At 42.8% G+C, this 26,679-nt stretch overlaps 1 long non-coding RNA gene across 2 annotated transcripts in view; it reads right to left on the reverse strand.

The window, feature by feature from the left end:
- Positions 1-744: 744 nt before the first annotated feature.
- LOC122922183 overlaps positions 745-26,679 on the reverse strand; it is a 102,399-nt gene continuing 76,464 nt past the window's right edge. For both annotated transcript variants that reach the window (XR_006387107.1, XR_006387106.1), the window contains exon 4: positions 745-996. This is a non-coding gene — a long non-coding RNA (uncharacterized LOC122922183). The remainder of the gene's footprint in view (positions 997-26,679) is intronic.

Genomic DNA, 26,679 nt, shown 5'->3' on the forward strand with positions numbered 1-26,679 from the left:
ATAAGTTCAGATTATTAAACCATTGTTTCAAATAGTTAGGCCTAGAGTCCACAGCAGCAGTCCTGGTGGACAGGCTCACGTTAAAGGGGTTTTCTGGGAATTAAATATTGATGACTTATCCTCAGGATAGGTCATCAATATCGCTGTGGCAGACTTTCTGTGAACTACAGGATTACATCGCCGCCTATCAAATCCCTCCTGGCAGCTCTCAGATACCTCATCTCTCCACCAATTTCCATTGTGCTTGTTTCTCTCTCTATATATAATTTCTGCTTCATCTAAGGGTCCAAGTGTGCAGTGATACAGTAGGTGGGTCCATACAATGATTAGCTACAGAGTTATAAAACTCCCCTGACTCATACTATCTAAGTAATAGAATTTCCAGTGTATGTGATATTTCTTCACATTTGCTGTCCTCCGTCTTGCAAGTGCTAATAGAGAGAGCCCCATCACAAGCAGGAGGCATGGGACACAGGCTGAAGCTGCATCACAGAGGGTACACCGATACTCTGGAGGGTGAGGTAGGGAACAGTTCTGTCCCTGATCTTATACTTTCTGCCCATATTACAATGCCACTCCACCACTTTGTCTCTGCAAAGCCAGGGGAATGATGGGAAATATCATCATTAGGGTAACCAAATCAGTATGAAAGAAGGAAACAGGATGGTAGACAACCCATAAATGACACCTCAACTAAAACAGGTATACGCAAGAAATACACCAAAACTCTATATTATTTTTTATTATCAGCAAATGCTGCACTAGAATGTGCTAGAATGTGTCTTTAAAAGATACATGGATTTTGTTTTCATCAAGGACTTAATTTTATACAAAAACAGACAGCGCGTTTCTCCAAATCACGAGGTCTTCAAACGTTGACTTGATGAAAGCATCAGTCCAGTGCTGGAAGACGTTGTTTATGATCTTGGTCGCAGCAGTGCCCATGTATTCCTTGGATTTTCTAGCTGATTCTGGAGATGTCCATCATACTATCAGCTAAGAAAGGAATAAAAGTAAGGTTTTCAACAATCATCCACAATAATGAGAAATGTTTTGCATATTTAATATATAATAAAAATCTAATTTTGAACCTATAACAATATATATATAGATTACCACAAAAATACCTTTGTACAATCCAGTCCAGATTTGTAGGTCTTTTTGGCTACTGAGAAGGGGGTCTAGAGCCCTGAAACGCGTATAACCTTAGCAAGCCTTTGCACATAGTGTGCTTGTCTTTACATTGGAAAAACTATTATTATTATTATATATTATATCGATAACAGGAGCATTGATCAATTTGGAACTGGCAACACACTACAATACTTTATTACTATCACTTATGCATTGGAACTCCTTTGCCTACTTATGATAAGCCCGAAGCTTGCTCGCTATCCAGCTAAACCACGGCGGGACCAAAGAGCGCACCCAGCCATTCCAACCAAATGGCACATGTGCCGGGTTTCAGTTTTGATGAAAGTGCTCCGGGCGTCACGGCGAATCCCGCTATGTACCACTCAAACTGCTGAGTCCACTCAAGTGGATATTATACATTTAACTACTTATTTCCACAATTTGGACAAATAAACTGAAATTCAGAGCTATTGACTAGTGGGACTTACATTACAGCCTGGCATTATCTACTCTATTCAGCCGGCATTACAATTATGATTTATATATAGACTTATTGGAGAGCTTTCCACTCCAGCTACTCAAAAAATACTGAGTTTTAAAGACCGGACAGTATTTTGATAGACAGATCTGTTTTATACTTTTAATAAGTGTGTTGCTGCATGGCCCACAGCTGATGTTTTGATTATTTTCTGTGATTATTTGCAAAACATTTCTCATTATCGTGGGGAATATTTGACTCTATTCCCTTCCTAACCATTATTTTTTAGTCTATTACCACCGGACTATGTAAGTGCGTTCATCAATCACATACCCATCTATATATCAGTCTCTAGACTGAGTTCTACAGTATATATCCACCATTATTACTATTGTCATTTGTCCATATATTGGATAGTGAGCTGTCTTTTTGTATTGATTATACTATCAGGTACAATGCCTTTGGAAATCACTTTTTCATATTTTGGCCTTGAGCTAAAATAAAAAATAATGTTTTTTCCCCATCAGTCTGCAGTCAATACTCCACAATGAGAAAGTCAAAACAAAATGTTAGAAACGTTTGCAAATGTATTAAAAGAGAAAACAACATTTTTGCATGGACATAAGTATTCAGACCCTTTGCTTTGACAACTGTGGTAAATTCAGTTGACTGGACATGATTTGGGAAGAAACACCCTGTCTATATAAGGTCTCACAGCTGACAATGCATATCAGAGCAAAAATCAAGGCATGAGGAGGAAAGAACTGCGGAACGTGGAAGCATAGATATGGAAGGGTACAAAAAATTCCTGCTGCACTGAAAGTTCCCAAGAGCACAGTGTCCTCCATAATTCCTAAATAGAAAATGTTTGAAACAACAAGGCTTCCCACACCAAAAGGAGAAACTGAGGGAAAAATGCCTTGGTAAGAGAGTTGAACAAGAACCCAATGGTCACTCTGGCTGTGCAGATGGAAGAAACTTTCATAAGGTTATTTATTACTGCAGCGACCAGAAAGAAGTCTCTCCTCAGTAAAATTAAAATGGAGTTTGCAAAAAAGCACCTAAAGGACTGTCAGACTGTGAGAAACACACTTTGTGGCCTCCATGTCTGGAGGAAACTAGTCACTGCTCATCACCTGCTCAAAACTATCCCTACAATGAAGCATGATGGTGGCAGCATCATGCTGTGGAGGTGTTTTTCAGCAGCTTGGACAGGGAAACTTGTCCGAGTTGACGGAAAGCTGAATGGAGCAGACTGGGCTGAGGGTTCACCTTCCAACTAGACAATGACCCTAAGCCCAAAGCTAAGACAAAACAGAAGTGGCCTAGGGACACCTCTTTGAATGTCCTGGAGTTGCCCAGCCAGAGCCCTGACTTGAATCCAACTGAATATCTCTGGAGAGACCTAAAAATGGCTGTCCACTGATGGTCCCTATCCAACCTGAGAGAGTTTGAGAGTATCTGCAAAGAAGAATTCTCAAATCGAGGTATGCAAACCCAAGAAGACTGGAGGTTGATATACAGTATGCAACAGCAGGCACAGTTCATGGGGGTATGGCATACTATAAATTATACGCACAATTTATAGGAGGGTTAGGGCAAACTTCATAGTAATCTGCAGCAGGCACAGTTCATGGGGAGTGTGGCACACAATATAATATATGCAGAAACAGGCATAGTTCATGGGGAGGTATGGCACATTATGTATTATATGCAGCAACAGGCACAGTTCATGGGGAGGTATGGCACACTATATATTATACACAGCAACAGGCATAGTTCATGGGGAGGTATAGCACACTATATATTATATGCAGCAACAGGCATAGTTCATGGGAAGGTTTGGCACACTATATAATATGCAACAGCAAGCACAGTTCATGGGGGGCATGGCACACTATAAATTATATGCAGCAACAGGCACAGTTTATGGGGGGTAGGATATGGCACATTATATAGTAAGCAGCAGGCAGCCAGGTACAGTTCATGGGAGAGTATGGCACATTATATATTATATGCAGCAGGCACAGTTCATGGGGCGGTAAGGCCCACCATATATTATGCACAGTTCAGAAGGGTTATGGCAGACTATATAATATGCAGCAGTAGGCACAGTTCATGGGACAGTTGAAGAGAACAAGGACGGGTAGTGGGAGTGTTTAGGAATGGGGAATGGGGTCCCAATTCCAGATTCTTGCTATCGAGCCCAATGATTTCTATGTACGCCCTTGCCTAAGACTATAGTATCTTAGAAATTAGTGAACTGCTATATGCAATTTCAAAAAACTGTATCTGCTACTGCATGAAGTAATATCCAGATGATTCTGTCATGTCAAATGAGACATTCAAGTGAAATATTGAAACATATGATATTTAGATACATGCATAAATCATTATGATAGATAGATAGATGGATAGGCAGATTGGTAACTTAAAGTTCCCTTGGAAAATAAAAATACCTAAACATGGCCTCATGTTAAGATAGACTGGTATATAGGTTTGTTATATAAAAAAAAAATTCTTTTGTTTTACATTCTTTTTTTAGCTGTTGTGTATAGAGATTAATATGAAATGTCTCAGTCTGTGTTTATGTGTTATTGTTACTGCCTCTGTCTTTTCTCTTTCTTGCTTATCAAGGGAAGAATGAATTGGGAAGGAGATTTCAGTTAATGATCTCCGATAAATATAGCATTCTTTTGAGAAAAACATAACACTGTATTTTTTTTTTTGGTACCTAATATGCTACTGGCACCCCCCTCTGTGACCTGTCGGTCCAGCTTTGGAAGAAGACTATCCCCCCAACGGGAGGGGCACGCAGCATCCGATGTGCTCCTCTGAGCATTAATAAAAGCCCTCCGTTAGCCTCATCTCATTACTCTACTACGAGTATTGACTTTGGCCTGCAGTCATGTATAGATGAAATGAAGATGGCTTGTCCTAAGTGATTACTCAGAATTACAAATCATTTCACAAGTAACTCTACACCACAGCAGGGCTGGCACCCTGCCCCTGCACCCCCATTAGCTTCCCCCCACTCAACAATACTGTATAATAATATATATAGCCGTGCACTCCATCATGGATGTGATCAGAATCTTTGCACAATAGGTCTTATATTCCCTGGAAGTAATACTAAGAAAAGTACAGATTTAATGTTACTGTAAGCACTTTACATGCCGTGATTACATGCCAACAGATATAAATGCAAGTGTTTGTATGTGACAAGTAGCACATAAACTGAAAAATACTTACTAAACTACAACCCCAATTCCAAATAAAAGTTGGGACGCTGTGTAAGATGTAAATAAATGCAAATAAGAACAGAATATAATGCAATTCTTATAAATTTCCCAATAGATTATAGAACACATATCAAATGTTGAAAGTTTTACCATTTCATGAAAAGAAAAAAAAATGATTTAGAACTTGATGACAGCATCTCAAAAAAGTTGGCACAAGGAAGTGTCTACCATACCATAGCATGCCCTCTTTTAACAAGTCTGTAAACATCTGCAAAGTGAGGAGACCAATTGTTGGAGTTTTAGGAGAGGAATGAAGTCCCATTCTTGTCTGATGCAGGATCCAACAGCCCTAGGTCTTCTTTGCCAGATTTGTTGTTTCATGATGCGAAAATGTTTTCTATTAGTGAAAGGTCTGGACTCCAGGCAGGCCGGTCCAGCACCCGGACTCTTCTTCTCTGAAGCCATGCTGTTGTGATGGATGTAGTATAGGGTTTAGCAATGTTTTACTGATATATGCAAGGCCTTCCCTGAAAGAGACATTGTCTTGATGGGAGCACATGTTGTTCTAAAACCTCTATATACTGTGCAGCATTAAGGGTCTTTCCTGATGTGTAAGCTGCCCATGCCATAAGCCAGGGATGGCCAACCTGCGGCTCTCCAGATGTTGCAAAACTACAACTCCCAGCATGCCCAGACTGCTTACACCTATCAGCCTACAGCAGGGCCTGGTGGGAGTTGTAGTTTTACAGCAGCTGGAGAGCCGTTGGTTGGTTACCCCTGCCATAGGCACTAATGTAACCACATACCATCAGAGAGGCATTGCAGGATATTGAACTGTGCGCTGATAACAAGCTGGATGGTCCCTCTCCTCTTCAGTCTGCAGAACATGTCATTCGTGCTTTCCAAAGAGAATTTCAAATTTTGGTTTATCTGACTACAGAACAGTTTTTCATTTTGCTTCAGTCAATTTTAAATGAGCTTTGGCCCTGAGAAGATGGCAGCATTTCTGGATCATGTTGACGTGTTCTATGCATAGCTTAAACTTGCATTTATGGATTGCACAATAAACTGTGTGTCAACATGGTATTTTTACTTCTGCCCCTGTATTGTGAGCACCATGTTCATGGTTCATGTTGCCACTGCTCCATGTATCCTGGCATTTGTTACTTGTGGTTCAAATTGTGCTAATGTGATTATATTCCACCTCAAGGTCTGTATTTTGAGGGTTAATCATTCCTTCCTATGTATGTATCTCTTTGATAAATCAGTATGGTGGCTTTTGTCCGTATTCCTGTGCCGCTGTGTCTTAACTGTGTTTTAGGGTTCTGTGCCTGTTCTACCTTGCTACGTTTTGCTCATGTATGTGCTATGTCTGAACTGTGGCAAATTTCCTGTAGTCCCATTCCTGAAGTCCATGTGTCTAAGTGAATAAAGTTCGTTTGTCTTGATTCCTGAAGTCTGCCCATCTACGAGTGCTCTGTTTTTGTCTCATTCCTGTATTATGTGTTTGTCTCAGATTTGCCTGTGCTCTTTCTGGTTCTTAATCTTGCCATGCCTGTGTCTTTGGTACTTTGAACTAGTGTTCCTGATCCAAGTTGGTCACCAGGAGACCATCCCAGAAGGTAGCAGTCTGGTCGCTAACTTGCAACAAAGTCCACATAACTGTAGAGGAATTAACGGGTGAATACCAGGGAGGCGTCAGAATAACTCCCTTAGGGTTTGGCCCAATATCAAACTGGTTACTTGGCACAGTGGTTCCACAGGCATTGTCTGTATCATCTGTTTTTTTTATCCTGAGCCTATGCAGTGATTTCCAGTACAGAATCATGCCTGTTTTTAATGTAGTGCCACCTTGGGGCCCATAGATCACAAGCATCTAATATTGACTGTCAGCCTTGTCCCTTGTACACATGGAGTTCTCCAGATTCTCTGAATCATTTGATGATATTATGTACTGTAGATGGTGGGATATTTAAAGTTCTCACAATTTTACATTGAGGAACATTTTTCTGAAATTGTTACACAATTATTAGATGCAGTGTTTTGCAGATTGGTGAACCTCTGCCCATCATTGCGTCTGAGTGACTCTGCCTTTCTAACTTCTCTTTTTATATCCAGTCATGTATTAGTAGCAAATTGCTCCTCCAGCTGTTTTTTATTAGCACTGCTTACTTTTCCAGCCTTTTGCTGCCTGTCCCAACCTTTTTGAAATATGTTGCTGCCATCAAGTTCTAAATGAGTTACATTTTTTTCATGAAATGGTATGTGTCTCACTTTCAACATCTGATATGTATACTACGTTCTATTGTGAATAAAATATGGGTCTAAGAAATTTACAAATCGTTTTTATTTACATTTTACAGGGCTTCCCAACTTTTTTTGGAATTGAGGTTGTACTAATAGTGTGCAAAATATTAATTTACTATCTGTGGAAGTGTTTTTCTAAATGTATAGATATCTTGTTACACATCATCAATACAATTGCCACAGCAAACAATCAGTAGACATAGTGAACCTTTTACATGGCATGAAGATCAAGCAATTAGCATTTGTATGAATGATTATTCCCGATAATTGCTCCATGTAAAGGTGCTGCTGATCACCAGGTGATCAAGTAAACATTTTTTCTTCAGGATATATTTTAATGTGGCACATAAAATAATGGTTTGCTAGTAGGAGATCATCTTGAGTAAACACAAAGTTGTGATTGCTCATTCCCATACTGAGGGGATGATTGCTGCATGTAAATTCATCTCTCCTCTGAGCTCAATGATATGCATTTATCATTGTTCCCAATAATTGCCTGTCAATTGGCTACGTAAAAGGGTCAATTCGCTACGTAATTCGCTATGTCCAAAACAGAAATCCAACTTCCAAACATGAACTCAGTAATGTGTAGCTTCGCCGTTATTGTTTATCACTTCAAAAATTCGTTTCGGCATGCTTGATGCAAGCGTTTCCATGAGGTGAGTGGGAACATTTCTCCAAGTGGTGAAGACGGCCGCACGAAGGCCATCTACTGTCTGGAACTGTTGTCTATTTTTGTAAACTTCCTTTGCCATCCATCCCCAAAGGTTCTCAATTGTATTTAGATCAGGGGAACACGCAGGATGGGCCAAAAGAGTGATGTTATTCTCCTGGAAGAAGTCCCTTGTCCTGTGGGCATTGTGTACTGTAGCGCTGTCCTGTTGAAAAACCCAGTCGTTACCACACAGACGAGGGCCCTCAGTCATGAGGAATGCTCTCTGCAACATCTGGACAAAGCCAGCGGCCGTTTGAAGCCCCTGCACTTTCTGAAGCTCCATTGTTCCACTGAAGGAAAAAGCACCCCAGACCATTATGGCGCCCCATCCATTGTGGCGCATAGAAAACATCTCAGGTGGGATCTGCTTGTCATGCCAGTAACGTTGGAAACCATCAGGACCATCAAGGTTAAATTTTTTCTCATCAGAGAATAAAACTTTCTTCCACCTTTGAATGTCCCATGTTTGGTGCTCTCTTGCAAAGTCCAAACGAGCAGTTCTGTGGCGTTCAAGGAGACGAGGTCTTTGAAGACGTTTTTTGTTTTTGAAGTCCTTCAGTCTCAGATGCCGTCTGATGGTTATGGGGCTGCAGTCAGCACCAGTAAGGGCATTAATTTGGGTCGAGGATTGTCCAGTGTCTTGACGGACAGCCAATTGGATCTTCTGGCTCAGTGCTGATGACATTTTTTGGGGTCTTCCACTTGACTTTTTTGTTACATAACCCTCCGGATCATTTAAGAAATTCCAAATGACTGTCTTACTGCGTCCCACCTCAGCAGCGATGGCGCGCTGTGAGAGACCCTGCTTATGCAGTTCAACAACCCGACCACGTTAAAAAAAGGGAGAGTTTTTTTGCCTTTGCCATCACAACGTGTGACTACCTGACAGAAAATGACAATGAATCCACATCTTTGCACAGATTTGGCCTTTTAAAGGCATGTGGTCCTAAAATTTAGATCAGCTGAAAAACAGCCTGTTTCAGTTTAATTGCTATTAATTCAATTAATTGAATGCTCAACAAAATGTTTTGTCTCACTCTAATTTCTTCTTGTTGCATGTTGAAGCTCTACTTGGAACCTTGTTAAGATCCAACAATGTAAAATATGATTTTTTGCCATTTTTCAAGTGGTCTTAAACTTTTGATTAGGACTGTATATAAAGCTTTTCTGAGGGGGACATATTTTTTTTTGAAGAGTAGAAAGCGTCCAATGGCTTTGGGAAAAAAATTCTATAGGATGAGGGAAGCAAGAAGTCACAAGGGTGGTCATCTGGAGGAGATAAAAATAGAGTAGAAGGTAAAAAAACATGAGTGTCAGCCTGTCTCCTTATGAGGACCTGAAATGCTTCTGTTGACTATATCTCAAGGATGCATATTACATCAGGATTGGATATGCACATAAAACAGGGCGCATTTGCACAGATGAACTTGGAAGTCATGATACCACTGTATATTTTGCCAAAAAGGGCTTGAATTACACTTTAGGGAAAGAAAGGAAAATTCCTACAAAAAAGGAAACTTATTGTTACCGTCCTCTGCCAAGATTTGAGCAAAAAATAGAAATTTAGTGAACATGACATATGAAAAATGTTGTGTATATGAATTATGTACATGTTTATATGCCTACTCTTTGTACTGGCTAGGCCGCAGTGATTCCCCATTAAATTAAACCACAGTGTTCCACAACAAGTGTTATGCTGGTGACTTATGTCCACCACAACCCATGTGTATTGGGGTTAGTATTCAGTAAGACTTCTCTGTAGTGCTACAAAGGTTAGCCTTCCATCTTGCTTTCTTTTCATCTGCTAAGGTGCTGGTCGACCCACCTATTTATTCTTGTTTTTTTGTTCCATCCCATTGCCTGAGCTTTAGGTATTCTAGTGTTTATTAGTCCTAGTAAAGGTGTGCTTTTTCTGTCTGTCTGCCTATGTATTAACTCTGCCTGTTTACCAACTATGATCCTATGATCCCCTGCTGCCCGTTTTGATATTGGACTTGTTTTATGTATTCACTCGAACTCTACCTACTCTGACCTTTAATTTGTTTTAAGGATATGCACAAACTCAGCCTTCCCTGTCCTCTGTCTGTTTCCTGGGCAAGGTAATGGGACTAGGGGAGGAATGGAAAGAGGGTCTAGAATAGTGGCAAAACCCGGCCTGGAACGTGGGGAGTAGTCACCCACCCAGCACTTTGACTACTCCCAGTAAGAGCCGTCCCGGATCAGCTATTACAGCCATGCTAAGTACCAAGGTGTCAAACAGCAACTGCTGCTGACACATAAAAAAAACGGCTCTTACTCCACCAAGGCCAGGAACCTCGGAGACATGTACCTATCATCCATGATGATTCCTTGTACTTTCTTACATACCCCCTTTGTTAAACTCTGAGGGGGTGAACACATGCCATACAGTATACTCGGGATAGGGCATCCGCGTTTCCCTGCGACCGGCCTGCCCTGTGTTCTATGGAAAGCTTAAAGGGATTCTGTCACCAAGTTTTAGGTTATACAGCTGCGGACATGCACGGCTAGATTGCCGCTATCATGTCCGCAATATACCTGTCCTATAGGGCTGTGTTTTTATTTTCTTTAAAAAAGGATTTTAGAGATATGTAAATTAGTTTTGTAAGGTGACCAAGGGGCTGTACGAACCTTCCTGGTGCCCAGCCGTGCCCACCTGTGAAGGAGCCCAGCACCGCCTATGTCCTCCGAATCTCCTCCTTTCGTCATCAATAGATAGCCGTAATCTCGCGATGCGCGAGCTCGCGCATGCGCAGTGCCGGTATAGTGTTCCTTCCCTGTGCTGGCATCAGCCTCAGGGAAGGAACTGGGCATGCGCGACCTCGCGCATCGCGAGATTACGGCTATCTATCGATGACGAAAGGAGGAGATTCAGAGAACATAGGCGGTGCTGGGCTCCTTCACAGGTGGGCGTGGCTGGGCACCAGGAAGGTTCGTACAGCCCCTTGGTCACCTTACAAAACTAATTTACATATCTCTAAAATCCTTTTTTAAAGAAAATAAAAGCACACAGCCCTATAGGACAGGTATATTGTGGACATGCTAGCGGCGATCTAGCCGTGAATGTCCGCAGCTCTATAACCTAAAACTTGGTGACAGAATCTCTTTAAAGGGAGTCTTTCACCTAAAATCACCATTATAGAACACTAACATCAGGATCTCCATTACATTCCCCATATTAGAAGGCTACCTTCCATATTGCTGTCCATCGCTGATTTTCTCAGAAAAACACTTTTATTCAATATGTTAATTAGCTTCTGAAGGTGCCCAGGGGCAGTGTTCATGCAGCAGCTGTCCAGGAACTTCGTCGCTTTTCATACAAAATGCCTCCAAATTCACCCCTCTGACCCGCCCTAGGTTCTTCTGATTACGTCCTCCTCTTAGTGAAAAATCCAGCGCCAGTGCCGTTCAACAGATTCGCAGAGCCTGCGCACTTTATTCCCCATTTTGGACAGATGCACAAGCCTGGCTAGATCGGGATGTACAGGCCGGCACATGCGCAAGTGTTTTTCTGAGAAAATCGGCAATGGACAGCAATATGGAAAGTAGTATTCTAATATGGGGAATGTAATGGAGATCCTGATGTTAGTGTTCTATAATGGTGATTTTAGGTAAAAGATTCCCTTTAAAGTTCTGTAAGGACAGTAACCACCTGGTGACTCGGGCATTTCTCTCTTTGGCCTGGCTCCTCCACTTGAGAGAGGAGTGGTCAGTCACTAGGCGGAATGTTCTCCCGAATAGAGATGGCCTTGTGGTTCGCCCGGCGGTCGTTTCGCTGCGAACTTTGCAATGTCCGCCGGCACCATATTCTTTTACATTGTGAAGAACTTTGACCCATGACACATCCATCAGGTGGTACAGGACAGCCAATTGAAACGTTTGAGCACATGAACATACCCCCTACCTTATAAATAAACCTGATCCTGCCGCCATTTTACATTTAGTGTTTTACCAGTGTAGGGAGAGGTTGCTGTGTGGAGCAGGGACAGACTGTTAGAGACACCAAACGCTAGCTAATAGGGCCACAAAAGTCCTTTTAAGGACTGGGATAGGTGTTCTATCGATAGGTGTGACTTACTGAGGGGAATAATATACCTATAATATACTTTCTAACATAGAAAGTATATTATAGTGCATTTGTATTGTGCAGCAGTTGTGTGCGGTTCTGCTGCGATACTGCAGGTATACAGAGGGACAAATGCTATTGGAACAAATCATTTCTACTGGTGTGATATACAGTTGCCCCCCCCCCCCAAAAAAAAAACTGATTGAAGCAGGGGTGCTATATACCAATTATATACTTTCTATATAGAGCATTAAGGTAGTGCAGCATTTGTTTGCGGTTTTGCTGCGTTACCTCAGCTACACAGATGACAAACGCTATTGGAACAAATAATTTCTACTGGTGTGATATACCAGTCGCCCCCCAAAAAAATGATTGAGGCAGGGGTGTGATGTACCAATAATATACTTTCTACATAGTGCATTCAGGTGGTGCAGCATTTGTTTGCGGTTTAGCTGCTTTACCTCAGCTACAGATAGTGACAAACGCTATTGGAACAAATAATTTCTACTGGTGTGATATACCAGTCGCCCCCCAAAAAAATGATTGAGGCAGGGGTGTGATGTACCAATTATATACTTTCTACATAGTGCATTCAGGTAGTGCAGCATTTGTTTGCAGTTTTTCTGCGTTACCTCAGCTACAGATAGTGACAAACGATATTGGAACAAATAATTTTTTCTGGTGTGATATACCAGTTGCCCCCCGAAAAAACTGATTGAAGCAGAAGTGTTATATACCAATTATATAGTTTCTATATAGTGCATTCAGGTAGTGCAGGTAGTGCAACATTTGTTTGCTGTTTTGCTGCGTTACCTCAGCTACAGATAGTGACAAACAACATTGGAACAAATACTTTCTACTGGTGTGATATACCAGTTGCCCCCCCAAAAAACTGATTGAAGCAGCGGTGTTATATACCAATTATATACTTTCTATATAGTACATTTGGGTAGTGCAGCATTTGTGTATGCTTCTGCTGCGTTACCGCAGCTACACAGAGGGACAAACGCTATTGGAACAAATAATTTCAACTGGTGTGATATACAACAACAACAACAACTAAACATTTGTAAAGCGCTTTTCTCCTGTAGGACTCAAAGCGCATAAGCTTGTCTCAGATCGGTACATAGTGATATGTACAGGGGGAAAAAGTTATGCGATCGTAACTGCCAGACTAAACAGGTGGCTTTTCAGTTTTGATTTAAATGTGTCCAGGGTTGGAGCCATATACCAGTTGCCCCCCAAAAAAACTGATTGCGGTAGGGGTGTGATATAGCAATAATATACTTTCTATATAGTGCATTTGGGTAGTGCAGCATTTGTGTTATTGAATTTCAACTATTATCATTAGTTTTTTTCAAGAGGGGCGATTTCACCATGTTTTTAATCCAATTTAATATTTTTAGTTATTTTTAACATATGTATTTGACCTGTATTTGTACTGGCCTGCAGTAAAATTGATATCCATTGGCCGTGTAATATAACTCCGGCCACATAATCACTTGATCTTTTCTGTCCTGAGAATGCCTAATGTTTGGGGCCTGTAGTCCAGTAGCCTACAGTACAATTTCTATCCATTGACCGCATAATGTACATCGAGCCACATAATCAGAATTTCTTTTATGTCAAGTAAATGCCTAATTTTTAAGGCCCGTACTCCCGTGGCATAATATAACATTTTTCTAGGCTCCAACAGGGCACATTTCAGAGAATTTCCCTGTAAGACGCATAAAAATGTCCCCTGATTAAGATACACATTTTTTGTTGGAATTTTTATCATTGATCCCCCTCTAGTATGTCACTGTCCATGTTGTGGGACTATTTGTACACTTCAAATTAGTATTTGGTGGCTGCAAATATGAGCTGAAGGTTTTTCTTTTCAAGTTCGCCTGCCATTAAAGTTAATGGGGCTCGCCGCAAACTTGCGAATCACGAACATTTGATCGCGTTCGCACAATCTCGTTTGCAAACCTTCCTGGCCGTTGTTCGTCTATCACTACTCTGGGGTGAGCTTATGGCTGAGGAAGACAATGGGATGCTCCTCCCTATTGACTTCCTGACACAGTACTCCACAGAGACCTACTTCGGAGGCATCGGTCTGTACTATAAACTCCCTTTTGAAATCGGGCATCACCAAAACCAGGGACCCGCACAGGGCCGACTTCAAAGTGGAGACAGCCTCTTCCGCCCGATCATCCCAGCAAACCATTACTGACTTGTGTCCCTTCAAGATCCCTGTGAATGGCACGGCCACGTAGCAAAGTAGGGCACAAATCTCATGTAATAGCCCACTATTTCCAGAAATGACTTTACTTGCCTAGTAGTGACAGGTTGGGACCAATTTCGTATTGTCTCTATTTTGTTCACTTGGGGTTTGATGACTCCGCACCCAATGATATACCCCAGGTACTTAGTCTTTTTGGGTTAGCGGTTAGTCGCGCCTTCCGAAGGGAGTCCACTACAGCCTGCACTTTGGTTACGTGATTTTCCTAGTTGGTACTGTGGATGACAATATCGTCCAGGTAATCTGAAGCATACCGACGATGTGGACGAAGCACAATGTCCATAAGCCTTTGAAAAGTTGTGGGGGCACCATGCAGACCAAAGAGTAGCACCTTGTACTGATACAGCCCTTCAGGTGTGATGAAGGCAGTTTTCTCTTTGGCCGCCTCCATTAAGGGCAACTGCCAGTACCCTTTCGTGAAGTCCAAAACAGAAAAATACCAGGCTTATCCTAATCTCTCGATAAGCTCATCCACCCGGGGCATGGTATACGCATCGAATTTAAAAATCTCATTCAGTTTACGAAAAAATTTACAGAACCGTAAAGTCCCATCTGGCTTAGGTATTAAGACTATAGGACTGGCCCACTCATTTTTACACTCCTCAATGACATCTAGTTGCAGCATTAACTGCACTTCCTCTTAGATGGCTTGTCACCGAGCCTTGGGTACCCAGTATGGTTTTAACGGGACTTTGGCCTGAGGTTCCATGACAATGTCATGCTGGATTATGGAAGTGCGTCCAGGGAGGTCCGAGAACACATTTATTTTCCAACTAACGAACTCCCTGGCCTCCTTAGCCTGTTTAGAAGAGAGGTTGTCAGCAACTTTTACAGCAGCAACCGCTTCCCTTGCATCAGACAGGGCCAGAACCTCTTCCCCTAGAAAACCCGGACTCTGGCTGTCTTCCGTAGAGGTCTCTCTATCCTTCCATGGCTGTAAATTAACATGGTAGATCTGTTCCTGCTTTCGCCACTATAGCTGGTGTACCTTGTAGTTCACATCTCCAACTTTCTCGAGTACCTCGTAGGGCTCCTGCCACCTAGCCAGGAACTTACTGTCCACGGTCATTACCAGAACCAAAACCCGATCACCTGGATTAAAGATCTGGACCCGAGCCTGCCGATTATAGACCCGACTCTGGGCTCACTGAGCTGACTCCATATGTTCCCTAACAAGAGGCAACATTGTCTCTATCCGTTCTTGCATCTGGTTAACGTACTCAAAAACACTTTTATACGGAGTGAGTTGTTGTTCCCATGCCTCTTTGGCTACATCCAAGAGACAGCGAAGGTGTCTGCCATATAGCAGTTCGAAGGGCGAGAACCCAGTATAGGCCTGGGGTACCTCTCGCACTGCGAACATGAGATAGGGCAGTCCTTCCCATCTTTAGCCACCACCCTTTTCAACATATTTTTTTTATATTTGGTTAAACCTTTCTACCAGACCGTCTGCTTGCGGATGGTAAACGGACGTCTGTAGCTGCTTTATGTGCAGAAACTTACAGAGTTCCCTTATCACCTTGGACATAAAAGTGGTCCCCTGATCAGTCAGAAACTCTTTAGGTAGTCCCACTCGGGAGAACATTTCCATTAGCTGCTTAGCAATTAGTTTAGCCTATGTATGTCACGGTGGCACCGACTCCGGGTACCGAGTGGCGTAGTCTAGGACGAACAAGATGTGCTGATGTCCTCTAGAGGACTTCGGTACTGGGCCTATGAGGTCCATAGCGATATGCTCAAACAGTACCTCGATGATCGGGAGATGTACCAAGGGACTGCTGAAAAGGTGCTGAGAGCTAGTTGCCTGGCAGGTCGGGCAAGACTTTCAGAATTCGTCCAACTCCCTAAACACACTGGGCCAGTAAAACCATTGTAGAATCCGGTCCTGTGTTTTCTGCATTCCCAAGAACATGTTGGTGGGCTAACTCCAACACGATTTTGCGATAAGCCTGGAGCACCACCAACTGTTCAATGGGTTCACCCCGCAGCTGGTTTACTCTATACAACCTATCCTGCTGAACCACAAAACGAGGGAACACCAACTCTGCCCCAGCTTGTTGTGGTTCACCATCTACTATAAATACATTTTCCCAGGCTTGGGATAGTATGGGGTCCCGGTGTTGTGCAGTACCAAAATTATCCCCAGAGACATTGAGGCCACGGCGGCAAGTCCTCCACTTATCCCACCATTACACTCAGTGGGGTTGTCTCCCCCTCTTCCACTGAAGTGACGGTCACTACTACCGCTGGCCGCTCGACCTCGGGTTCCCAGGGTTCTGGCCTCCCCCCTGAGCAAGGCCACTCTGCTGGGATTACCCCTGTCTCATGGGTATCAGTCACTTTCATACCAGGCCACAGTGCCGGTAAGTCTCTCCTTATTATAAGTTCGTAGTGTAAGTTTGTGGCAACTGTCACTTCGTCAGTCCACCTGCCGGCCCCCATGGTTAGAGGCAATAATTGCATGTATTGATCGGAACCAACCAGAAGAGTCAGGTTGAACAGCTGATGACAGCAGAGGGCAAGGCTAGTAATCGCTACCAATTGCATTGAAAGTTCACTGATGAGTATACCGCTATTAGCTAAGACAACAACACGCTCTAATGACGATATGCAAATAGAGATGATAAATTGAGCCGAACAGAGAGCACGCTCATACTATGCCCTAACCCCTGAAGACGCCAGGTACTCTGCAAAACATGTCGGGGGGCAGCGTTGCTCATATGTTTTAATTCAGCATAGCCTCAAGCAAAGCAATAGCATGATGACTCCATAACTAGTAAAAGATACATTGTACCTACAAACTATACTGGCAGCGCGCAGCCAGCAATGGTAACAATGTCACAGTCCTAGCTAGAATATTAGAGCAGGAACTGAAACAATATTTAGAAGTGCAGGCTGAGACTAGCTGGCAAATTTTAAAAGCACTCTTTAGAAATATATTAGATAGAATAAATAAATGTTTTATCAATAAACAGGTGCAGGATTAAGAGGTGTAATTTAGTCCATGGGACATTAGTAGGTTTGATTTATTGAGTAAAACACCGCATTCTGACACCGTAAGGGAAAACTAAGTAGTTATGAGGAGGACTATGACATAGTGGGAATAACTGAGACATGGCTGGATAATAGCTATGACTGGGCGATTATTGTACAGGGTTACAGTCTGTTTAGAAAGGATCGCAAAAAATGGAGAGGGGGAAGGGTCTGCCTTTATGTAAAGTCCTGTCTAAAGCCCACAGTCCGAGAAGATAGACGTGAGGGACATGAACATGTGGGTCACTGTGGTTAGAAATACATGGAGGCAAAAACAATAATAAAATACTAATAGGAGTTCATTATAAACCAAACATACCAGAGTCCACAGAAAATCTGCTACTAAACGAGAGAGACGAGGCGGCAGATCATATTGAGCTCGTTATTATGGGGGACTTCAACTACCCAGATATAGACTGGGAAACTGAAACCTGTATATCTCATAAATGTTCTTGGCAATAACCAAAGACAATTACCTTTCCCAACTGGTTCAGGACCTGACTAGAGGGACGGACATACTGGACTTAGTATTAACCAATAGACCTGACAGAAAAACAAATGTGCAGGTCGGGGGACACCTGCGAAATAGTTACCATAAAGTAATAACCTTTCAAATGTCATTCAATAGAGTGGTTTTTCAGGGAGGAACAAAAATACCAAACTTCAAAAAAGTATAATTTAGCCAACTAATGAATATAGGCCTAACTAAATGGGAGAAAGTCCTCAAAAATAAAAATACAGCCACAAAATTGAATATTTTTAAAAGCATCCTAAAATCTAATTGTGAGAGGTACATACCTTTTGGGAATAAAAAGTTAAGGAACAAGAAAAAAACCAATGTGGATAAGAAGAACTGTAAAGAAAGCAATACATAACAAAAAGAAAGCATTTAAATCACTAAAACTGGAGGGTTGCGAGGAAGCACTGAAAAACTATAAGGAAAAAAATGTAATATGTAAAAAACAAATAAAAGCAGCCAAACTAGAGACTGAGAGATTAATTGCCAAAGAGAGCAAAACTAACCCTAAAATGTTCTTCAATTACGGTATATAAATGGTAAAAAGTATAACTCTTAAGGTGTCGACCCTCTACAGAGTAATGAGGGGGGAGTTACAGAGAGCGATGAGGAGAAAGCAAATCTATAAAAAAAAATTTACACTGTATTCACTGAGGAAAATGTAATACAGAATGTAAAAGTAAATTCCCCATTAAAAGTGCCCTGTCTGATCCAGGAAGAAGTACAGCGGTGTCTTAAAAAAATTAAAATAAACAAATCGCCAGGACCAGATGGCATACACCCTCGTATCCTAAGAGAATTAAGTAATGTCATAGCCAGACCCTTATTTCTGATACTTAAGGACTCTATACTGACAGGGAGTGTTCCACAGGATTGGCGAATAGCAAATGTTGTGCCAATATTCAAAAAGGGTCCAAAACCAGAGCCTGGAAACTATAGGCCGGTAAGTTTAACATCTGTCGTGGGTAAACTGTTTGAATACTATCTTGAAGTACCTCAATGCAAATATGCAAATAACACCATATTAGCATGGCTTCCTGACGGATTGGTCATGTCAAACTAATTTAATCAGTTTCTATGAGGAGGTAAGTTCTAGACTTGACAGCGGCGAATCAATGGATGTCGTATATCTGGACTTCGCTAAAGCATTTGACACTGTACCACATAAAAGGTTAGTATATAAAATGAGAATGCTTGGACTGGGAGAAAATGTCTGTGTGTGGGTAAGTAACTGGCTCAGTGATAGAAAACAGAGAGTGGTTATTAATGGTACACACTCAGATTGGGTCACTGTCACTAGTGGAGTACCTCAGGGGTCCGTATTGAGCCCTATTCTCTTCAATATATTTATTAATGATCTTGTAGAAGGCTAAGATTGTAAGATATTGTAAGCAGGGCCCTCCTTCCTCTTGTTGTAAAAATCGACTTGTCTGTTGCTATGTTATTTATGACTGTTTGTACATGAACCCCTGAATTGTAAGGCGCTGCGGAATATGTTAGCGCTATATAAATAAAGATTATTGTTATTATTATTATGAGAGGAGAGTATAGTGCTACAGAGGGATCTGGATAGATTGGAGGCTTGTGCAGATAAGTGGCAGATGAGGTTTAACACTGACAAATGTAAGGTTATGCACATGGGAAGGAATAATGCAAGTCACCCGTACATACTAAATGGTAAAACGCTGGGTAACACTGACATGAATAAGGAGTCCAGCAATAATACCCTGTTAAATTATAAGATAAGTAAATTTAATGGGAAACATAGACATAAACAAAACTCTACATAGTCAATCCAGAGGGAGGGGCCAGGATACAGTCAGATATACTAGGCAAGTGGTGGGGAAATTTATCCCTACCACTACTACCCTGATCTGGTCCTCTGCCCAGGGACGTCTCCTGGTGGTGGGGACTCCCTGTCCTCGTTCCTAGTCTCAACCTCCTGTCTGTCCCTGGTGAGGTGACGGGTGGAGAGAGGCAAGTGTCAGAGTGGCATCCCAATGGATGACTAGCACATAAATCAAAAAAGGACTTAAAGGTGTCCACTGTATATATCCCTCGTGACAGTTCGCCAGGAGGTACAGGGTCCACCTAGAGGATAAAATACACAGACAGACACACGCACATATAAACACAAAAAAGAAATAATTAGATAATAACCTACAACCCCGACGCGTTTCACCCACACAGTGGGATCATCAGGGGGTGATACGGGGTAGGTATAGTATAGACGGGATGCCCATAACGATAAATAGAGCAAGCCCTGTCCAATAAATGATGTGACAATAATTGCGTTTAAGAATTTTATAAAACGTCAACAGACCCAAAGTTAATAAATCAATGCCTAGTAGCAGAGTACCTAGGGTCACTGGGCGGCATAATTGATGATGAAGTCAGCCGAACAGATGCAAAAATTGCAATTTTCTACAGAGAATAAGGGCAAAGATAAGAACATATACCCAAAAAGAAATACACACATGGCGCTAAATAAATAAGTGAGTGAGTAATAAGTACCTGAGATTAAAGGGAGCACTGAGTCACAAAGAGATAAATCTGTGAGAGTGCACATGAGGGGACATCATGGGTAATACCCCGAGCCTACATAGATATAACTGTAAAAGACACAAAGGGTAAACATATCGCTCCTAATGTTCATGCCCCTTACCCATAACAAGTGAAAGCAGGAATTGAATATAAATACCTGACATATACTCCAAACACAGGACGATACCGTAGCGTGTAGCTCCTAAGATATAAAGCTACCTGCCAGATGGTGCCTGGAATGTACACAGGGCTAAGATTTAAACTGAGCCATAACAGAATATATTATAAAGGAAAGGAGGAAGGGTACTCACATAGTGCCGCCGTCAGTGTGAACAAATGGGTCTGAGGCAATCCTAATAAATTCCCCCACCCTATAAATACCCTACAGCCCTTAGTCCAAACAAGGGGGGGAACCAATCACCAGTGAAGATAGTCCAGGGAGCGGCTATAAGGTAAATGCCGTTATGTGTGCGTTCCACAGTGGAACGCACGCCAGCATGCATAACACAGGCCGGAAGCCGGGCGGATATCCGGTATGTGAAGCGCCGCCAGCCAGTTACTATGTGGCTGGCATAAGGCGTGCGTTCCAGGGTGGAACGCACGCCGGAAGGAACGCCTCTAAGCTGAAACCGGACTTGGTGTCAGGTACATGGGGCGCTTCAGCCACATCCCTTTTATGGCAAGAATAATATTGACCCCACATATATGGCCCTAAACAAGTCAGAAGATGGTCTATAATATTTAATTCATGATAGAGCTAACCTGAGCCAGAATATGAAATAACGGACATGGCAATGATGATGGACTATGGTAAATCAGGAGGGGGAAGATAAAGTGCAAATGATGATAAACATAAAGTAATGAAAATATATATATATATATATATATATATATATCCTCAGATATAAAACTAGGCCACCCTTGATGATAACAAGGATGCCCATATTAAGATGTGCGAAGATGGAGGGCCACATCATATATATATTACCTTCGGGTCCTTCACGCACCCTGGCTAGATAACAAGGAATCTATAATATTTATACTGAGGGCCACAAATGCAAAAGGGACAGCTCCAGGGCAGGGAGGAAAATAACCCCACAACGAGGCCAGGACAACAATAATACAGGAAGGATCCTCGCTGAAAACAGTGAAAAATAGAGTAGAAAAATAGGAGGTCCGTATTCATAGAAAACATGAAAAAGTAAGGCGTTCATTGAGTCCACGAGGTGATTGGGAGCGGAACCTGTGTATCCACTCACTCTCCTTCTGTAGAATACGCCTGTCCAGGTCGCCACCTCTTGGGGAGGGGGACACGAGTTCAAGTACAGTGAACCGGAGAACAGAAGGATCCCCCCCATGGCAATCATTAACATGAGTAGCCAAAGGTGTTGGCTCCTTCTTGATGACATCATTGATATGTTCAAGGATTCTTCTCCTGAACTCCCGTATGGTCTTTCCCACGTAATCCATGGGACATGGACACTGACATAAGTACACCAACCCCTTAGAAACACAATTGATAAAATCCCGGACCTGATACAGATGGCCTGTGGCCGAGCAGGTAACTGCCTTGGCAGTCGAGACATATTGACAGGCCTTGCATCGACCGCATTTGAAGACCCCCATGGGTTTACGATCCAGCCAGGAACCACTCTTCAGGGGTGGTGAGAAGTGGCTGCGGACAAGGCGGTCCTTCAGGCTTCTACCTCGTCTATAAGAGACCGAGGGGTGTTTACTTATGATGTCCGAAAGATCAGAGTCCATATGTAGTATGGGCCAATACTTATTAAGGACTTCCTTAATTTCACGGTTAGCGGTGCCAAAATTCGCGATAATCCGTGCCGGTTGAGGGCCATCAACAATTCTACTTCTCGGGACCAAGAGTTCAGTGCGAGGTTTTGCTGCTGCGCTTTGAAATGCTTCCCGAAGTACTCCTCTAGGGTACCCTCTTGCCAGAAGTCTATCCTGTAACCTCCCGGCCTCATGAAAGAAAGATGTATAATTAGAACAGTTTCTCCTAACCCTGAGGTATTGCCCTCTGGGTATACCCCGTCTAAGAGGGGCCGGATGATAACTATTCCAATGAAGTAGGGAGTTAGTAGCAGTACTTTTGCGATAGATGTTAGTGGATAGACAGTCCTCCACCTTGGTTACCCTCACATCGAGGAAGGTGATTGACTCATAGTCCAGCTCAAAGGTAAACTTGAGGCCCACCTGGTTCAGGTTTATATCCGACACAAACCGTTTGAAACTTGGGGGATCACCCTTCCAGACAATAAACACATCGTCTAAATATCGGGTCCAAAATTGGATATTATCCACCCACCAGACGACGTGATCTGGAAACACATGAGTGTCCTCTCACCAGCCCAGGAAGAGATTGGCAGAAGACGGGGCACATGGGCTGCTCATCGCCGTTCCCCTGAGCTGGTGGTAGAACCGTGCGTCAAAAAGAAAAAAATTATGACTAAGGGTGAACCTCAAAAGTTCAAGGATGAAGGCATTGTGCAGAAAGCAATGGGTACCCCTGTGTCACGATACTGGTGCAACAGAACTGGAATCCGATGGCCAGGACTTAGGAGCAGAGTATATATAACACGGATGTAGCAGAACCCACGTTGTTGTGCTCCGCACAGGTGAGACAGAGTCTGTAGACGAGAACCGAGGTCAGGATAGCAGAAGTCAGGGCAGGCGGCAAGCTGGCAGGAAGGTAGACGAGCAGAAGGTCAGGGCAGGCAGCAAGCAGGTACGAAGGTCCAAGAACAGTCCGGGTCAGCAACAGGAGGTAGCAGGGAGAACCGCTAGGGCACAGAACACACGGAGGAGTGAGTTCCAGCAAGAGGATTGCAGACTAAAAGCCAAACACAATACTCTAGCAAAGACAGGAAGGTCTGGCCAGTTTAAAAAGGAACAGGAACAGGAAGTGAGATGGCAACCAGGAAACACATAATCCACCATCTTGACTGAGGGCAAACTTAAGGGCAAAGTAAACTATATCAGGGTGGTTTCTGACAGGAACAGGAAGTGAGATGGCAACCAGGAAACACATAATCCACCATCTTGACTGAGGGCAAACTTGAGGGCAAAGTAAACTATATCAGGATGGTTTCTGACATTACTCCCACCTCAACAGCGGCCTCTGGATGGGACCTGACTTGGTCTTCCAGGATGTGTTTGATGGAATTGTCTAATCATTCGAGGAGCATTGATGTTGTTTATTGGTTCCCAGGAATTTTCTTCAGATCCGTACCCCTGCCATTTGATAAGGTACTGTAGCTGATTCCTGAAAATCCTAGAGTCCAGAATCTCTTCTACCACAAACTGCTCCTGTCCATCTATCTCCAATGCTTCAGGAGGAGGAAGGGTACGTTCAGGAAACGGATTGGGCACTGCAGCCTTGAGTAATGACACATGGAAGACAGGATGTATCCTCATGGATCGTGGGAGTTTAAGTCGAACAGCCACTGGGCTGATTATGCCCATGATTTTATAGGGTCCAATAAACTTCTGTCCCAGCTTCGGTGAGGGGACCTTAAGTTTTAAATTCCTCGTAGAAAGCCATACCTTGTCGCCCACTCTAAACATTGGTGTTGCTCTACGGAATTTATCAGCGGCCCTCTTATAATTCTCCTGAGCACTCTCTAAGGTCTCTCTTAGTAGTAGCAAATTTTGTTGAAGCTTGGAAATTCTTTCCGCCACTGCTGGTATAGGCGAAGTAACAGGAAATTTGGGGAGAATGTTCGGATGGTACCCGAGATTTGCAAAGAAGGGGGTCTGTCTGGTTGATGCATTTTGGGAATTATTGTAAGAAAATTCAGCCACTGGAAGAAGGTCAACCCAGTCATCCTGTAAGTGACAGATATAACATCGAAGGTATTGTTCCAAAGTCTGGTTTGTGCGTTCGGTCTGTCCATTAGACTGAGGGTGAAAGGCGGTTGATAGATTGATATTGATTTCTAAAGATGTGCAAAAACTGCGCCAAAACTTTGAAGTAAACTGTACTCCACGATCCGAGACAACTTCATCTGGCACCCCATGTAGACGAAACACATTTTGTATTATAAGGTCTGCAGTTTCTTTAGCAGATGGTAGGCCATTACATGCAATGAAGTGTGCAGCCTTAGTGAGACGGTCTACCACTACTAAGATTGTATTCTGTCCCTTGGATGTAGGTAGATCCACAATAAAGTCCATGGAAATGGAGCCCCAAGGACGGGAGGGGACCGGCAAAGGCTGTAGTAAACCTACTGGGAGGGAGCGTGGAGTCTTGCATCTAGCACAGATATCACATGACAGGACATATTTTTTCACATCCTGTCGAGAATAAGAATTCCTGAGTCTTCTGCACACCCCTGTGACCTGCGACCTAAGAGTCATGGACTAGTCTTAGAACCTTAAGTCTTATAACCTCGGGTATATATATCTGTTGTCCATGAGTCCATACCTTGTTTTTGTATATTAATTGCAGATCATCGGGAGGTTGCGCCAGGAGGGAGTCAGTGACATAGGCTTCTTTGATTTCTTCAAGTAGGTCCTTATTAAGGATTACCCCCATGAATCTAGACTCTGGAATGATGGTCTTAGGTGGAGTTGTAGATACAGCATCGTTGGAAAAGATTCTGGATAAGGCATCTGCCTTGCCATTCCGAGAACCCGGCCTGTATGAAATCACAAAGTTGAATTGGTTTAAAAAAAGAGTCCAGCGGGCCTGGCGAGGAGATAGACATTTTGCTGATCTAACAAACTCCAAGTTGCGATGGTCAGTGAGAACTATTATTGGCTGGGAGGCTCCTTGAAGGTGATGTCTCCATTCTTTAAAGGCTGCTATAATAGCCAGTAGTTCTTTGTTTCCCACGTCGTAATTCTTCTCAGCCGGAGATAGACGTTGGGAGAAGAAAGCGCAAGGGTGTAACAATCCTTTGTCTCCTGTTCTCTGTGATAAAATGGCTCCTATAGCAGAATCTGAAGCATCTACTTCCACGATGAACGCCAATTCCGGGTTGGGGTGAACCAATACAGGGGCTGTGGTGAACCTGGTCTTTAATAAACAAAAGGATTCTTGTGCTTCAGGTGACCAAACAAATTCCTTTTTCGTTTTCCTGGTTAGTTGTGTAATTGGGGTGACTATTGTTGAAAATTTTTTGATAAAGCGTCTGTAAAAATTGGCAAAGCCTATGAAGCGTTGGACCTCTTTTAAGTTACTGGGGACAGGCCAGTCCACTATTGCTCTAATTTTGTTGGGGTCCATGTGTAAGCCTTGGGGTGAAATTATGTAGCCGAGAAATTGGATTTCAGTTCGATGAAACTCACACTTTTCAAGTTTGATATATAATTTATTTTTCCGAAGACGTTCCAAAACGAGTCTTACATGTTGCTGATGTTCTTCTGTTGAGTTAGAGAAGATCAGAATGTCATCCAGATAGATGACTACAAATTGGTCCAGGAGATCCCTGAAAATGTCGTTGGCCAGGTGTTGAAAGGTGGCTGGAGCGTTGCAAAGACCAAAAGGCATGACAAGGTATTCGAAGTGTCCGTACCGTGATCTAAATGCTGTCTTCCATTCATCTCCCGATCTGATACGGACCAAGTTATAGGCGCCTCGTAGGTCCAACTTTGAGAAAATTTTGGCATGACGTACTCTCTCCAATAACTCTGGGATTAGTGGTAGGGGGTAGCGATTCTTAATTGTGATTTTATTAAGTTCGCGGTAGTCAATGCATGGTCTTAGAGACCCATCCTTCTTTTTGACAAAGAATATGGGAGCCCCTGCTGGTGAGGAGGAGGGACGGATAAACCCTTTAGCCAGATTCTCTTCTATATATTCTTTGAGGGCCTTCAGTTCCGGACCTGCCAAGGGGTAGATATTCCCGAAGGGGATGGAAGCACCAGGGAGCAATTCTATGAGACAGTCATAGGGTCGATGTGGGGGAAGTTTGTCTGCCTTTTGTTTATCACCAACGTCCATAAAATCCTGATATATGAGGGGTAGTTCCACCACCTTATCGTCCTGGGATGTGGCTTCCCCCCCTTGTTCTGACTGTTTTGTAGGCATAGCATCTTTCTCTGGAAACGTTATCTCTTTGGTCTCCCAGTTGATGTTAGGGTTCTGTGCCTGTAACCAGGGCAAGCCTAGGATAACAGGAAAATGAGGAGAGGAGATCAAAAGAAACGATAGAACTTCGTGATGTTGTGGTGTTATACAGATGTCGAGGGGTTCTGTTTCTTGATCTACAGGGCCCGAATTTAAAGGGGTACCATCTACCGTTTCCATAATCATAGGTGAGAGTTTTTTATGAATCTTTTCCCCATGTCTCCTTGCAAAGGAATAGTCCATAAAATTG

Source organism: Bufo gargarizans, chromosome 11 (assembly GCF_014858855.1).
Source record: "Bufo gargarizans isolate SCDJY-AF-19 chromosome 11, ASM1485885v1, whole genome shotgun sequence".
Lineage (NCBI taxonomy): Eukaryota > Metazoa > Chordata > Amphibia > Anura > Bufonidae > Bufo > Bufo gargarizans.